We start from the raw sequence: 17,089 nt of genomic DNA on the forward strand, positions 1-17,089 counted from the left end.
CAAGGGAGTACCTTCCCATCCTATCACTCCTGTGGGGACCCCATCTCTTTTTGGTCAGATCCCACTTTCTGTAATGATGTCTCCCTCCTGGGCTCAGGAGTCTCTTGATGAGGCTGCAGGAGGCTGCCACAAGGCCTCTCTGCTCTGCTCCTACTAGGACAGGTAGCTTTTTACTATTTTAACTTGTAGCTTTGGCTCTTCATCTTCTGATGAGATGACTTCCTTCCATGTCTTATGTCTGCTAGCTTCTCTCATATCTCCTGCTTTCTCCCTTGTTCCTTTGCAACCATTCACTGATTCCTTGGCTGCTCTTCAAGCTGCCTGTCTGGCCTGAGGGACTTTGCTCTGCTTTGGCTATTTTTTCCCCCAGCTCTTTTCCTCACTTCATTCAGATCCCTGCCTGAGTGTTCCCCAGCGTGGCCTCCCTCTCGACCCCCAAGCATCTGTCTTCCCCTTACAGAGCACTGTGAAAGCACATACATGATACCAGAAGTGTGCAGTTGTCAGTGTTTTACTTCATGAGTGGCTTCACATCACCCGAATGTGGACTCCCAGCACAGGTACTGTCTTGATTTGTCATGCCATCTCTAGTCCTGACTGCTGATGTGGAGCAGGCACACTGCTTGGGTGAAAATGAATGGTGCTTGATTTAGTCTCTCTTCTGCCTTGAAAAACCCCTTCTTTCAGCATAGGACCCCACTGAACCCTCCAGCAGGCTCAGGCAGGGAAACACTCACTGGTCAAGTAACAACATTTCTTTCCCAGAGCAGCCTAACCTCCATGTATGCTAATTAAGCTTCTCACTGTCACTATGAGGGAGCTTTTTCTGTCTGTCTACCTTCTTTAAACCTCTGAATAAGGAGGGTCCCTGACTCCATCTCTTCACACCCCCATTCAGGCTCTGCTTCTGCTAACTGGCTCATTCGTGTTGTGCTGTGGAGCAGGTAACTAATCGAATGCCATGCCCATGCTCAGCCCCTGAGCCTTCTTTTCCGCACCCTCCCACTCTGGCCCTACCTGTGCTTTGATTCTCTTCTGGTTTTATGAAGCATTTGGAGCATGTGGCAGGTGTCATCAGACCCCATTCAAGTCTCTCAGACCTTGTCTGTTCCCATGTGGTCTGGCGGGCTTTATTTGCCAGTGTCTGAAGGCTTTACTGGGAGCCACACAAGCTTCTTTGATCCATGTGTGGAGTACCACAGGAATACTGGCAATTAAAACTTCCCAAAGCAGCCCTCAGCCAATGAATGCTTTTTGTGTAAATGTTCCAGCTTCCTGCCCTGGGGTAGATGGTTCTGAGGCTTGTGTATCACATCATTCCCAATGGGAGTGAGCTGGTGGTGTGCTGGTAAATGTTTATCAGCGGTTCTCTGATGGGAAAGAAACCTGATTTCTAGTGTTTGCTGACTTCCATTGTGCAAACCCCTCTCAGCATGGTTCATTTCAGCTACTATGTGACATCACTGAGTGCAACTGGGAAGAGATGCACACTGTGAGCAGGTTTGAGCAGCTCCAGTTCACCCGTGACCAAATTCTTATCAGCATAACTTCTTGCCTTCCCTTTCCTGTCTCATTCCACCTCTCCTTCTGGGATCTCTGAACCTCCCATATAAGCACCTTCCACTCCAATCCTTGTCTCAGGGCCAACTTCTGGGAAAACCCAATCTACATAGTGAAAGTTAGCTCTAGAAGGGACCACAGAGATGGATGAAGAAATAGAGGCCCAGAGAGGGGAAATGACTTCCCAGGGCCCCATGGCTGGGAAGCAGCAGATCCTGATTCAGAACCCCCACTCCCTGATCCCTAGGTCAGGGATTATCCTTGATCATGCCACCTTTATAATTCTATGCCAGAGTGCCCTGTCAGCTGTGTGGAGTCTGGGCTCATACATATGGCTGGAAGTCCCAAGAGTGCATTGCTCTTCTGTGCAAATGCGGTGCTGAGGAGCCCTGCAGCCTGTGATCTCAGCAGAATAGTAGAAGGGGAAGAGTATGGGCTCAGAGGGCAAGGCAGCTGGGATTCAAAATTTTCACTATGCTTCTCTATGGTGAGCCAGGTTATGTTGCTTTTACAATGGTAGCCTCTCCAGCTGTAAGGCAGTGATGGCATTTAACATTAAGAACTTTCCAAAGACCTCCACTTAGTTTAGCATATAGTAAGCTCTCGACAAGTGGTGATAATGAGAATGATAATGAGATGCTAAGCAGAAGCAGTCCTAGCATCCCTCTGCAAACCTCAGGCTCCTCATCTGCACAGTGAAGTAATAAACATACCAGCTGGCTGGCTGGAGGCATGCGCGAGGCAGCCTGTGTGAGTGAATGAATGATGGGATAAAGATGGGCCCTACACTGGCAGAGTCACCATGAGGCTGCCATGTCCTGTTTGCTCCAATGGCCAGGGCTGTCGTGGGCCACTTTGGAGATGTTGAGTGTCCCATCATATCTACATTTGCTGAAATTCAATTACATAGCCCTTCTCAGGAGAAATGGACTCAAGCATGAAGTCAGCTCCATCACATGCTGCTGTAGCTAGAGATGGTTGGTGGTGCCATGGGTGATCACTGCTGCATGGAATCACTAGAAAAGGTCGGAGTATGTGGGGTGGAGTTAGATTGGGTTTTGTACTGCACATCTACAGATAATAAAATTATATTTTTAAATAGCATTTTCATCCAACTCTCCATGGTTAATTCTCCTTTGTTCTATTTACAGGTGAAATGTTATATAATGATTGGTTCATTTGAATTTTTAAACTTTTATTGAGGATAATTATCAAATGTTTGCTGATGGAATTAGTAGGATTTTTATTATTATTATTAATTAAATGGAATGATAGCATTTTGAGACTAGTCTATTCTGGACAGGGAAGTAAGCTCTCCTGGGGCCCTGCACTGAGATAAGAAAGACTCAGGCTCCCCTTGTAACCACTTCAGAGGCTGTCCTCACATTCTGACGATTCCATGTGTCCACCTGCTCTGCAGACCACTATACGTAGGAAGGAGGCAGACAAAATGGGGAGTAGGCAGACTTAGGCTTGCACCTTGCCCTGCCTCTCACTGGTGGTATGACTGAAGCCATTATATCTCTCTGAGCCTCTCCCCTTTTCTGTTGGATGAGCTATAACATCCATCTGGGGTAGTTATAAAGACCCAGGAAATTACATGGTAAAGCTCTAAGCTCAATGCCTAATGTAGGGTGGGCATGTGGTGTTCATTAGTTTCCTTCTCCTCCTGTCGTATACCAACTATTTTTATTGAGCAGCTACTGTATACAAATCTTTCTATAGGCCTGGCCCCTGTCTTCCAGTGACTTGATTTTCTCCTGCCCACCTGAGAAAGAGTGCAGGATGATGCCGATTATTCCATTTGAAGGAGTGATTCCTATCCGCAAAGCACTGTTCTAAATGTCTACATGAATTATTTTCTTTATGCTTCCCAATAATCTTTCTTCCCATTTTATAGGCAATGAAGTTAAGCACAGGGAGATTAAGTAACTCACCCGAGGTTCCAAGGTAGAGTCAGAATTCAAACCCAAGGCCCATCCTGTTAAGTACCTCTCTGTGGCCTTTTGGCACCAAAGTGACTGGTTCAAACATGTGCAGTGCTTATGCCTGGGTAAAGGGAAGGGAAAGTGTGGGGCTGAGGTCACCTGGGAAGCCCCCATAAGAATGGGTGGATGGGTCGAACTGGGGGCTAAGGTGGCAAAGCTGGTAGGCAGAGGTTAGAGTGAGAGTGGAGGAGAGAGCCACTTTCTCCCAAAGCCCTCTGAAGCAGGAAGCCTTCCTATACTCAGATGCCATTTCTTCTGAATTTAGTGACATTTTTCTGCATCACTCATTTACACAGTAAACATCCCTGTATGGATGGCAGGATTAGATTCTGGTGAGGGTTCTTACTGTTTTGTGGAGGTGACAGACTTAAGCAGGTGGATGCAATATGATGTGCTGAGAACTATGACTTGGGGAACAGATGGGTGTAGGGGCAGAGTATGAGGAAAAATACCTAGTCCAAACATGGAGAGAGGCAGAAGAGCTCGTGCAGAAGGCAATGCCTGGTTGAGGAGATCATTATTAGGGAAGAGAAATGGGCTAAGGATTGGAGGTAGGATTAAGGATGGGGCAGTGTTGTGGCACAAGACAAAGAGCAGCCTGTGATGATAGCAGACTGGAGGGTTTTGCTGATGCTCTGGATAAGGCAGGAGGGATGGAAGAAAAGGCTGGGGTTCCAACATGATATTGAAGGACAGCAACAAAGTGGTATTGGTGGAAGAATAGAAAAATAGATCAATGGAATAGAGTAGAGGGCCCAGAAATAGACTCACACAAATACAATCAATTGATCTTTGACAAAGGAGCAAAGGCAGTACAATGGAGAAAAAAATAGCCTCTTCAATAAATGATGCTGGAACAACTGGACATCCACACACAGAAAATGAATCTAGACACAGACCTTACACCTCTCATAAAAATGAATTCAAAATGGATCACAGACTTAAATGTAAAATATAAAACTATAAAATTCCTAGAAGATAACATAGGAGAAAATTTATATGACCTTGGATTTGACAATAACTTTTGAGAGGCAACACCAAAGGCATGATTTATAAAGAAAGAATGGATAACATGGACTTCATTAAAAATAAAAATTTCTGTTCTGCAAAAGACAGTGTCAGGTGAATGAAATGATAAGACACAGATTGTGAGAAAATATTTATAAAGGATATGTTGATAAAGAACTATATCCCAAATATACAATGAAATCTTAAAACTCAACAACAACAGAAAACCTGAAAAAAAAATTTGCAGAAGACCTTAATAGACATGTCACCAAAGAAGATATACAGATGGCAAATAAGCATATGAAAAGATGTCCTACATCATATGTCATCAGGGAAATGCAAATTAAGACAGCACAGAGATACCACTACACACCTATTAGAATGGCCTAAATCTGAAACACTGGAAATGCCAAATGCTAGGGAGGATATGAAGCAATAGGAACTCTCATTCATTGCTAGTGGGAATGCAAAATGGTACTTCCACTTTGGAAGACAGTTTTACAGTGTCTCACGAAGCTAAATATATACTCTTATTATAAAATACATGAATCATATTCCTTGATTTTTACCCAAAGGAGTTGAAAATGTATGTCCATACAAAAACCTGCACAGGAATGTTTTAGTAACTTTATTTCCAATTGTCAAAACTTGAAAGCAACCAAGATACCCTTCAAGAGGTGAATGGACAAATAAACTGTGGTACATTCAGACAATGAAATATTATTTATTGCTATAAAGAAACAAGCTTCAAGCTGTGAAGAGATGTGGAAGAAACTTAAATGCATAGTACTAAGTGAAAGAAGCTAATCTGAAAAGATTACATACTGTATGATCCAACTATATGACATTCTAGAAAAGGCAAAACTGTGGAGACAGGAAAAAGAATAGTAATTGCCAGGGGTTGAGGGGAGGGAGAGAAGGATGAATAGGCAGAGCACAAAGGATTTTTAGGGCAGTGAAACTATTCTGCATGATACTGCAATAGTGGATACATGTCATAATAAATTTATTCAAACCCATAGAATGTACAAAACCAAGAGTGAACATAATGTAAACTATGAACTTTGGGTGATTATCATGTGTCAGTGTAGTTCATCAGTTGTAACAAAGGTACCACTTTGTTATGGGGGGAGTGCTATGAATGGATAGGGGCAGGGGGAATATGAGAAATCTCTACATTCTGCACAAAACTGCTGTGAAACAAAAACTGCTTTAAAAAAAATAAAGGCTATTTAAAAATGTCTAGGGTCTTGCAGGGCCTCATCATGGAAGAACTTTGGTATAAAGGAGAGGACTTGTGAATTTGACTCAAGGGCTCTGGCGACCCATGGAAGAATCTACAACAGAGAGGGCATAATGGGATTCGTTCTTTGGGCAGATGCCTCATCAGGCAGAGAACACTTCAGGGCCCTGTTTGGCTGAGATTGGGATTCTTGTGTTCATGTGTGGGGGAGATTTCACATAAAACATCTGCCCTCCCATCACTACCCAGCTCTGCGAAGCCAGTTGGATCCTCTGAAGCATCACTGGATGACTCTCACAAAGGATTTCAGCTCAGACCCACTCCTATTTCTAAATTATTATTTTTTCTTCAACTATACAATTTAGTTTTAGAAAGTGTTATAGAAAGATTTTCATCTATTAAGTATGGGCTCATAGTTTTTTTGGAACTGCAATGGGAAAGTAGCTCAGCATCTTGTCTTTTCTTAAAATTTTCTCTAGATTTAGGTGTTTATTTAACAAAAGGAATAATATAACAAGTTCTTATTACCCATCATCCCACTAATAAAAGTAGACAAAATGTACCAAATGATGGTTTTCAAATATTGGATTATATTCTCTGAGAGTGAGCAAATGAAAGAAATGAGTCCTAAGAAATGAGCCCCACTTACTGCCTGTCGAGCTTTTCCAGACACTGTGCAGGAAAGGGGAACCCAGGCATAGCCTGGAACTTTCTGAGTTGAAGAGAAGGACCCAGGGATCTGGGAGGCCAAGGCAACTACAGTTTTCAAGGCAGGGTATGGAGAGGAGAAGAAAGATCCAGAGATATACATAGAGTCCTCTGGAGTATTTAGCTGAGCCCTGATCAACATGTGTGTGTGTCAGGAAGCAACCCAAATCCAGGAAAGGAACCACTTGAAAGGAACAGAGGGGATGATCCCTGGAGCTCACAAAAGGCTGGGAAGTGTTTGTGTTTTCACCTGCCAGTGGAAAACCTTGTAACTCATGGGGAACTGAGTAGAGTGCCTTTGAAAGTATTTCCTCAGAAGATAAACAAAATTAGCCCCAGAATAATGGCTACTGTGGTCCTGCCTAATGAATCCTAATGGTAAACCTTGAAGAGATCAAACTGTTCCCAAGTAACTAAACTGTATCTCAGAACAAAGTTCAAGAATATTTAAATATTTAAATATGAAAATATCCAATACACAACAAGGTAAAATTCACAATGTCTACCATCTCGCAAATAATTAGTTTTCATCGAAGCAGGAAAATATGATACGTAATGAAAGAAAAATCAACTACAGTCATGTGCCATTTAATGATGGGGATACATTCTGAGAAACACATTGTTAGGTGATTTCATCACTGTGTGAATGTCATCGAGTGTACTTACCCCAAACTAGATGGTATAGCCTACTATACAACTAAGTAGACAGAAAATCAGTAAGGATATAGAAAACTTGAAAAACACTATAAAAAAATCTTGACATAATTGACATTTATGTAACAATCCACCCAACAATAGTAGAAGATACATTCTTTTCAAATACCCATGGAGCATTCACGAGAACCACATTCTAGGCCATATTACAAGCCTTGACAAATCTAAAAGTCTTGAAATCATACAAAGCCTATTCACAAACCATAACAAATAAACTGGAAATTGAATCAATAACAGAAAGATATCTGAAAAATCCCCAAACATTTGAAAATTAAATTGAACATCTATATGCAAAAAAGAAAAAAACTTTGATTCATATGTCATGGCATTAAAAAAAAAACTCAGGGTGGATGATAGGTTTAATTGTAAAACCTAAAATTATAAAGTTTCTAGAAGAAAACATAGGAGAAAACCTTTGTAACTTTGGGTTAAGAAAAATTTCTTACATATGACACAAAAAGCACAATGCATTAGATCAAGAATAGATATATTTGAGTTAATCTAAATTAAAAACTTCTGATCTTTACAAGACCATTAGGTTGCAAACTGAAAGAACATTTTTTTGTAATGAATATAACATAAAAAACTTGAATTCAGAATATATAAAATATTCTCGAAACTTAATAATAAGAAACCAACAACCCAATGTAAAAAAAGGCATGAAGACTTGAATAGATAGTTTATAGTAGAAAATATACAGATGGCGAATAGGCACATGAAAGGATGGTTAATGTCATTATTCATTAGGAAATGCAAATAAAAACCAGAATGTGATACCACTACAAATAAAAACAAAATGGCTAACACTTAACATTTACCAAATTGTGGTAAGGTTGTGGGGCAGCTATTTTCATATGCTACTGGTAGAAATATGAAATGCTATAACTGTATTGAATAGTTTGTCAGTTTTTAAATAAAGTTAAATATCTACCTTTCTTATGGGCCAACCATCCTACTCCAAGAGAATAGGAAGCATATATTCATATGAAACCTTTTACAAAAATACTCATTAGCACTTTTATATGTAATAGCCAAAATTTAAAACACTCAAATATTCATCCACAGCTAAATATATAAGCAAACTGGTGCATTTATACTATCAAATACGACTCAAAATATAAAAAACTGAGCTAATAATATACACAAAAATATGGATAATTCTAAAAATAATTACATTGAGTGAAATAAGCCAGAATGAAAAGAATATATGCTGTGTTATTTGATTTATATATAATTGCGGAAAACGTAAACTAACATATAACAGAAAGATTAGTAGTTGCCTATGGATAGGGAGGGCTGGGAGCAAGGGGCATGAGGGAAATTTGGGGGACAATGGATATGTTAACTATCTTGATCGTGGTGATGGTTTCGCGAGTTAAACTTGTCATCAGTCTCTCTAAATCCAGAGGCAATTACATTATACCCTGTAAGCATTGTTGGGGAGCTATTTTTTAACATTTACACTTATCTATCTTTCTAAATAATGTGCATATACTCTTACATTTGACAAATATAGGCTTTCCCTGTTGACTTCCTCTTACGGAAGATGAGGGTTTTGCTCTTTTCTCCTCTCTGTTCTCTCTCAGCTGCACTCTCTGCCACTTTCACAGTATAGTTATGGCCACGTTTTCTTAATGAATTTTCTGTATTTAAAATGCTGATGTAAATATTATTCAAAGAAGAGCCATATAGTATACTGTGATTATATTTTCTTTCTTTTTTCACTGATATTGATAATTATCTTTATTTTTTATTTGCTTGGTTTTCTCTGTACTTATACTTTCCATATCTTTCCACTTTTTTTTTTTTATAACATTTTTCCACAAGGTTGATAACAACAGGTTGTCTATAAGTTCACATTTTTATCTTGGAGTTCTCTAATCTCCTTCTCTTTGTGTCAGTTACTCTCTAGGCCTGCTACATAGCTATCTCCTGGGGGGTTTCCTTTACTCTTATTCTTGAACTTGGATGGATCCCCTTTATCCTGGCCCCAGATATCTCTTTCTTGATTTATTCCGTTGGTTGGGCATCTTCTCTAGGAGTTTCTTCATGTTCAAAAAGGTACAGTATTAGAGAGCATGGTGATGACAGCCCTTCTGGCTCTAGTATGGACTGGTCACCCATCTCGGTTTTCTTCATCCATCGCTCTGAGAGTCCCTTTACTTTCTTCCTATGTAGATCTCCTCTTTCCTGGATCTCATGTTTTCCTGTCTCCTGGCCTACTCCCTTGTATTGGTGTATATCCTCTAATATTTCATAAGAAAGGTTGTGTGGGATAAATGTTTTGAGATGTGATTTATCTGAAATTATCTTCATTTTACTCTCATGGCTGATTAATAGGTACCTGAATGTAGAATTCTGGAAATAATTATTCTTTTTTCCCCCCAGGCTTTATTGAAATATAATAAATAATTAGTTGCTTGTATTTACATTGTACAATTCAATGAGTTTCTTTCAATTATAGTTGACATACAATAATATACCAGTTTCAGTTGTACAGCATAGTGATTGGAGATCGATATAACTCACAAATTGATCACCCCACTAAATCTAGTACCCCTCTTCCCCCCTACATATTTATTACAACATTGTTAACTACTTTCCTTATGCTGTACTTTATATCTCCATGTCTATTTTGTAACTATCCATTTGTACTTCTTAATCCCTTTGCCCATTTTTACCAAACCCCCCAACCCCCTCCCATTTAGTAGCCTCAAAATAGTCTCTGCACCTATGAGTTTGCTCTCATTTTTGTTGTTTGTTTTGTTCTTTAGATTCCACATATATGTGAAATCATGTGATATTTGTCTTTCTTTGACTTACTTCATTTAGTGCAATACCCTCTAGGTCCATTAAGACAATGTCTTTTCCTATCCCCTTCCTTTCAGTCTGTGTGTGTCTTTTAATCTGAAGTGAGTCTCATAGGCAACATATGTAAGGGTTTTGTTTTCTTATCCATTCAGCCACCCTATCTTTTGGTTGGAGCACTTAATTCTTTTACATTTGAGGTACTTGTTGATAGGAATGTAGTTATTACCATTCTTTATTTCTGGTTTTCATACATGTTTTTTCTTCTTAAAGAAGTCTCTTCAACATTTCTTGTAATACTGGCTTGGTGTTAATAAATTCCTTTGGCTTATTTTTGTCTAGAAAGCTCTTTATCTGTTCTTCTACTCTAAATGACAGCTTTGCTGGATAAGGAATTCTTGGTTGTAGATCCTGGATTTTCATCAGGTTGAATATTTTGTGCCAAGCCCTTTGGTCCTGCATAGTTTCTTTTAAGAAATCAGCTGCCAATCTTATGGGTGCTCCCTTGTGGGTAACTAACTGCTTTTCTCTTGCTGCTTTTAAGATTCTCTCTTTGTAGTTAACCTTTGGCATTTTAATTATGATATGTCTTTGTGTGGGTCACTTTGGGTTCCTGACTTTTGGACTCTCTGAGCTTCCTGGGGTTATGTGTCTATTTCCTTCACTAGGTTAGGAAAGTTTTCCATCATCATTTCTTCAAAGCTCTTCAACCTTTTGTTCTTTTTCAGGTACCCCTATGACCTGGATGTTTTTACATTTAATTTTATCCCATAGTCTCCTTAAATTATTATGATATTCTTGGCTTCTTTTTCTTGCCATTCTGATTGGGTATCCTTGACTTCCCCATCCACTCTATCAGTGGTTCAATCTTCTTTATCCACTCTAATATTCTCTTCATCTCAAATAATGTGTTCTTCATTTCTGACTGCTTCCCTTTTATAATTTTCATTTTTATTTTTATGTTATTTTTTTATCTCTTTGTAAAAGTTCTCATTGAGTTCATCTAACTTCCCTTAATTTCACTGAGCATCTTTATAACCAGTATACTGAACTCTGCATCTGTTAGATTACTTACTTGACTCCATTATTCCTGGATCTTTGTTCTGTTCTCTCATATGGTTTCTGCTTCTTTGTCTTCCCATTTTGGCTGCCTTTCTGTGTCTGTTTCTATGTGCTAAGCAAAGCTCCTAAGTCTCCTGGTCTTATTAGCATGGATTTGTGAAGTAAGTGTCCAGTATAACAGTCCTGAGAGGGGTTCAGCTGCAGGCTAAGCTTAGCCCCAAGCCTGACCCCTCCAGGGCCACCTGTTAAGATTCAACAAGCAATTCACAGATGTTGTGCTTATAGTTGCCTCAAGAAACCACACCAGAAACTGAGGCCAGCTGCCATGAGTGTGGGTCTTGGGGTTGGCTCAGTAAGGAGCACTGGACTCACCGAAGATACAACTGAACATGGCTTGGGTGGGCCCAACAGTTAGGAAAGGTGAAGTTTCAGGAAATCTCCTGGGTGGAGCAACCTGTTATTATCCAGTTTGTGGTGGTACTTGTGTCCACACACTGGGTGGGGGGAAGGCTCAACAGGAACAATAGATACTGCTGGCACTTCTGCCTGGGAGAAAGCCTCACCTCTGGCCCTTGCTCCAACAACTCAGTGAGCCTCTGTAAGTCCCTGGTACCCCTTGAGAAGCCTACCTGGTGCGGGTGCTCAGAATGAGCAAGTCCATCACTGTGAAAGTCCAGTTGCAGACACAATCCTTTAAAAGATGTCTGCAGCTGCCTTAGCCTCTGTCCTACTCAGCCGCTCGGATGGGCAGCCTCGCATCTTTGCCTGCTCCTACCTTCTACCATTGCAGGTTAATTAATTATTTCTCTCTCTAGTTGTAGTGCTTCTGTTATTCTAGTTCCCAGGTGACTTTGCTTGCTGTTTGCTGTGTTTCCATCTCAACTTTGATGTGGTCGTAAGAGGCATGAGAAAAGCCATTATCATCTATGACATTTTTAAGTGCCTCTGGAAATAATTATTCTTTAAGAAGGTGGTGCTCCCTTGTTTTCTAGTGTCTTGTGTGCTTCTAAGAAGGCCAAAGGCATTCTAAGTCTTAATCCACTGTATGTGACCTAGTTTTTCCTTAATGAAGTATATAGAATCTGATTTTGTCCCTGTGTTCTAAACTTTCACAGTAATGGGCCTGTCTTCACCTGTTTGATAGGAACTCCAGAGACTTCTCAATCTGGAAACACATGCCTTTCAGATTAGGTGGTTTGCTTGTTTGTTTGATTTCCTCCATTTTGTTTTCTATGTTTTATCTTCAGAAATTCTTATTGCTTGGATATGCACATTGTCTTAGTTCAGGCCCCCAAGAAGCAGACCTTGGGATGAAAGTTTGTGTGCAAATGACTCATTAAAGAAGCATGAATGAAGGAGCAAGAAGCAAGGAGTAAGGGGAAGCAGCCAGAAGGGCGAGGTTTCAAGCAAATCTCCATGGAGTAGAAAGGAGCTCAGTGATCCAGCAGGGTATTCTGGATTGCAAGCTATACTTCAGAACTTTCTTGTCCTAAGACAAAGAAGCTGGCATTTCGTACTTTCACGTTCCACTGACCCAGGGCTATCCAGGGGATTTAAACTTCCATTACTTCTGGACCCTGGGAATATAAGTCATATGGCTCCGCAGCCACTGAGAACAAAAGTGCTCCAACACTGAGGGAAGGGAACAGATGAAGATGGAGCATTTTGACAGGACATGACGGGGGTCACTACATGGCCTCCTGGAGAGGGCCTCTGTTTTTTTTTTCTGCCCTATTTTCTAACTCTTTGCCTTTTTCTCTTCTTCCTGGAAGATGTCCTCAAACTTTTATTCTATTACTTCTATTAATTTTAAAACTTTTACTTTATTTTTAATTTTTAAGAGATTGCTTTAGTTTAAAAAATTTTTTTTTTAACTCATTTCCTGTTTGCCCTGAGAATACTTGCCAGTGGCACTGTGGCTGTACTATTTACCCTGAGATAACTCATGGATTACAGTCCTAACCTTACCCCCAAAGTTTGCCACAAAATATCTTACTTTTATTATAATTTTCACATTGCTCTAGTATATTGATAGATTTTGAAATGAATGGCATCATTCTGTTTACAGCATTTTGTTTTTAGTAGTGGTATTTCTATTTACAAAATAGAGTAATTCTCAATCATTGAACATGTCCTGTGTGCTTCTAAGAAAATGAAGCATTCGTAGGCGTGATATTAAATTAATACTAGCAGTGAGCTGCACTTTTTTTTTCTAAATGGGAAAAGGGTTAAAAAAAGTATATTACATGGTTGCAATATACTTATGTATCTCTCAGAGGCTATGAATGATGGTTTTATTGGAATTTCTCTTTATGTGTAAGTCTCCTCCAAGTTGCTCTTTTTCTCTTTCATGATGGAGGCTTTCCTCAGATGTCTGCACCTCCTTGGCATAAGAGCCAGGGCTAAAATGCTACTTGGGAGTCAAATCTACAAAATCATCACCAAGACCTATGTCGTGGAGCTTACTGCCTTTGCTTCCTTCTGTGAATTTTATCCTTCTGTGAATTTTATGGTTTCAGAACTTATATCCAAGTCTTTAATCCATTTTAAGTTAATTTTTGTGTTTGGTATAAGACAGTGAGCTAGTTTCATTCTTTTGCATGTGACTGTCTAGTTTCCCCAGCACCATTTATTAAAGAGGCTTTCGTTTCTCCATTGTATATTCTTGCCTCCTTTGTTGTATATAAATTTTGCATATATATGTGGATTTATTTTTGATCTCTCAATTTTGTTCCATTGATCTGTGTGACTGTTATACTAAGTCTATACTGTATTGATTACTACAGCTCTGTAGTATAGTTTGGAATTAGGGAGAATCATACTTCCAGCTTTGTTCTTTTTTCTAAAGATTGCTTTGGTTATTCAAAATCTTTTGTGGCTCCATATAAATTTTATAATTATTTGTTCTACTCTGACTCCAGAGGCAAGAGAAGCAAAAATGATAATAAATAAATGAGACTTCATCAGACTAAAAAGCTGCTGCACAGCTAAGGAAACCATGATCAAAATAAAAAGACAACCTATTAAATGGGAGAAGATATTCACAAATCATATATCTGACATGGACTTAACATCCAAAATATATAAAGAACTCATAAAACTCAACAACTAATAAACAATCTGATTTAAAAATGGGCAGATGATGTGAATAGACATTTTTCAAAAGAAGAAATACAGATGGCTAACAGGTACATGAAAAGATGCTCAACATCACTTATCATCAGGGAAATGCCAATTTAAACCACAATGAGATATTACCTCATACCTGTTAGAATGGCTATTATCAAATAAACAAGAAATAACAATCTAGTAAGGATGTAAAGGGAACCCTCCTTCACTGCTTGTGGAAATGTAAATTGGTGTAGTCGCTATGGAAAACAGTGTGAAGATTCCTCGAAAAACTCTGACTAGAACTGCCATACAGCCCAGCATTCCACTTCTTGGTATTTATCTGAAGAAAACAAAAAGACTACTTAAAAAAGATATATGCATTCCCTATGTTCATTGCAGAATTATTTATAATAGACAACTTATGGAAATAACCTAAGTGTCTATTGACAGATGAATGGATAAAGATGATACACATGTGAACGTGTGCACCTACACATGAGAGTGCACACATGCACACACACACATATACACACACACAGGATATTCAGTTATAGAAAATATCAAAATTGCCATATGTGATAATATGAATGGATCTAGAGGGTATTATGCTAAATGAAATAAGTCAGATGGAGAAAGACAAATACCATATAATCTTACTTATATGTGGAATCTAAAAAGCAAAATAAACAAACAAATTAGAAACAAACTCATAGATACAGAGCACAAATTTATGGTTACCAGAGGGGAATAGGAAATGGGGGGCTAGGTGAAATGGTTGAAGAGGGTCAATTGTATGTTGATAGATGGTAATTAGACTTTTGGTGGAGATCACTTTGTAGTGTATACAGATGTTAAATTATAATGTTGTATACCTGAAAACTTATGTAATGTCATGTACCAATTTTACTCAAATAATACAACACAACCAAACAAAAAACACTGCTTGTCGCTGCTCTGTCCCTAATCCAAGAGCCTTTGCTTTACCATTTCCGAGAGTCACCCTCCATGGTGGATCATGAAAGAGGGGAACTAGGAATCCAAATACTTCTCAAACAGCTTTTGGTCAGTACTGCTAATTTTAGCTCTATTGTTGTCACTCTTTAATTCTAGATATTCTTGGTGCTGCCAGTTCCTGAGCATTTTGAGAATTCTACAGTGTAAATTGGGTTGAATCTTTGCTTTCCCCATTGTCGGCTTAGGATTTGTCTTTTTCCAGCTTATTTTCCAACTCTAAAAATTTTTTTGGTGTCACATCTTCTGTTCTTGTCGTTGTAGATTTGGCCTTTTAAAAATATTTCATTTCATTTTTTTTTTTTTTTTTTTTTGGTGAGGAGATGAAATTAGGTGTGCATGTTCAATTAGCCATAAATCAGAAGTCCTTCTGTCCCTTTATTCTCTAGAGGCCGCCTAGCCCCTGGGAGAGCAAGTGGGAAAAATTTCAATGCAGCTGTTATCCCTCTGAGCCAAGCAAGTCTGGGCTGCCACTGGGACCTACAGGGCACACAAATGAGCCATGGGACCTATGACTGGGTGCCCTGAGGCATTGTTTTTTTTAAAAAATTAATTAATTAATTTTATTTATGTTAGTTTTGGGAATATAACATAGAGATTAGACATTTACATAATTTATGAAGTGATCTCCCCGATTAGTCTAGTACCCACCTGACACCATACATAGTTATTACAATATTATTGACTATATTCCTTATGCTGTATTTAACATCCCCATGACTATTTTGTAACTACAGATATATGCTTCTTAATCTCTTCATCTTTACCACCTAGCCCCCCCAACCCTTCCCATTTAGAGGTCACCAGTTCTTTGTAATTATGAGTCTGTTTTTGTTTTTGTTTATTCATTTATTTGTTCCTTAGATTTCACATATAAGTGAAATCATATTTGTCTTTCTCTATCTGACTTATCTTACTTAGCATTATACCCTCTAAGTCTATCTATGTCATTGTAAATGGTTAGATATTTTCTTTATGGCCGAGTAATATTTCCTTGTAACATAACATCTTTATCTAATTGTCTATTGTGGAAGCTTAGGTTGCTTCCATATCTTGAATATTGTAAATAATGCTGCAGTGAACATATGGGTGCATATGTCTTTTCAAATTAGTGTTTTGGTTTTCTTTGGATAAATACTCAGAAGTGCAATTCCTGGGTCACAGGGTACCTTTATTTATTTTTTTTTTTGAGGAACTTCCAAACTGTTTTTCATAGTGGCTGCACCAATTTTCAATCCCACTAACAGTGCATGAAGGTTCTCTTTACTCCACACCCTCACTAACATTTGTTGTTTTTTGATTTATAGATGATAGCCATTTTGACAGGTGTGAGGTGTTATCTCATTGTGATTTTAATTTGCATATCTCTGATGATTAGTGACCTTGAGCATCTTTTCATATGTCTATTGGCCATCTGTATGTTCTCTTTGAAGAAATACCTATTCAGGTCTATTGCACAATTTTTTAAATTGAATTTCTTTTTTTTTTTGGTGTTAAGTTGTTTGAATTTTTAAATAGATTTTGTATAACACCTTATCAGATGTATCATAAGCAAATATCTTCTCCCATTCAGTAGGTTGTCTTTATGTTTTGTTGATGGTTTCTTTTGCTGTACAAAAACTTTTTAGTTTGATATAGTCCATTTGTTTATTTTTTATTTTGTTTCCCTTGCCCAAGAAGATATATCAGAAAAAATATTACCAAGAGCAATGTCAGAGAGTGTACCACTTATGTTTTCTTCTAGGAGTTTTATGCTTTTGGGTCTTACATTTAAGTCTTTAATCCATTTTGAGTTTATGCTTCTGTATGATGTAAGAAGGTGGCCCAGTTTATTTTTTTGTATATAACATAGGTTCATTTCTGATGTGCGTGGTTG

Source organism: Pteropus alecto, unplaced genomic scaffold (assembly GCF_000325575.1).
Source record: "Pteropus alecto unplaced genomic scaffold, ASM32557v1 scaffold607, whole genome shotgun sequence".
Taxonomy (NCBI): Eukaryota; Metazoa; Chordata; class Mammalia; order Chiroptera; family Pteropodidae; genus Pteropus; species Pteropus alecto.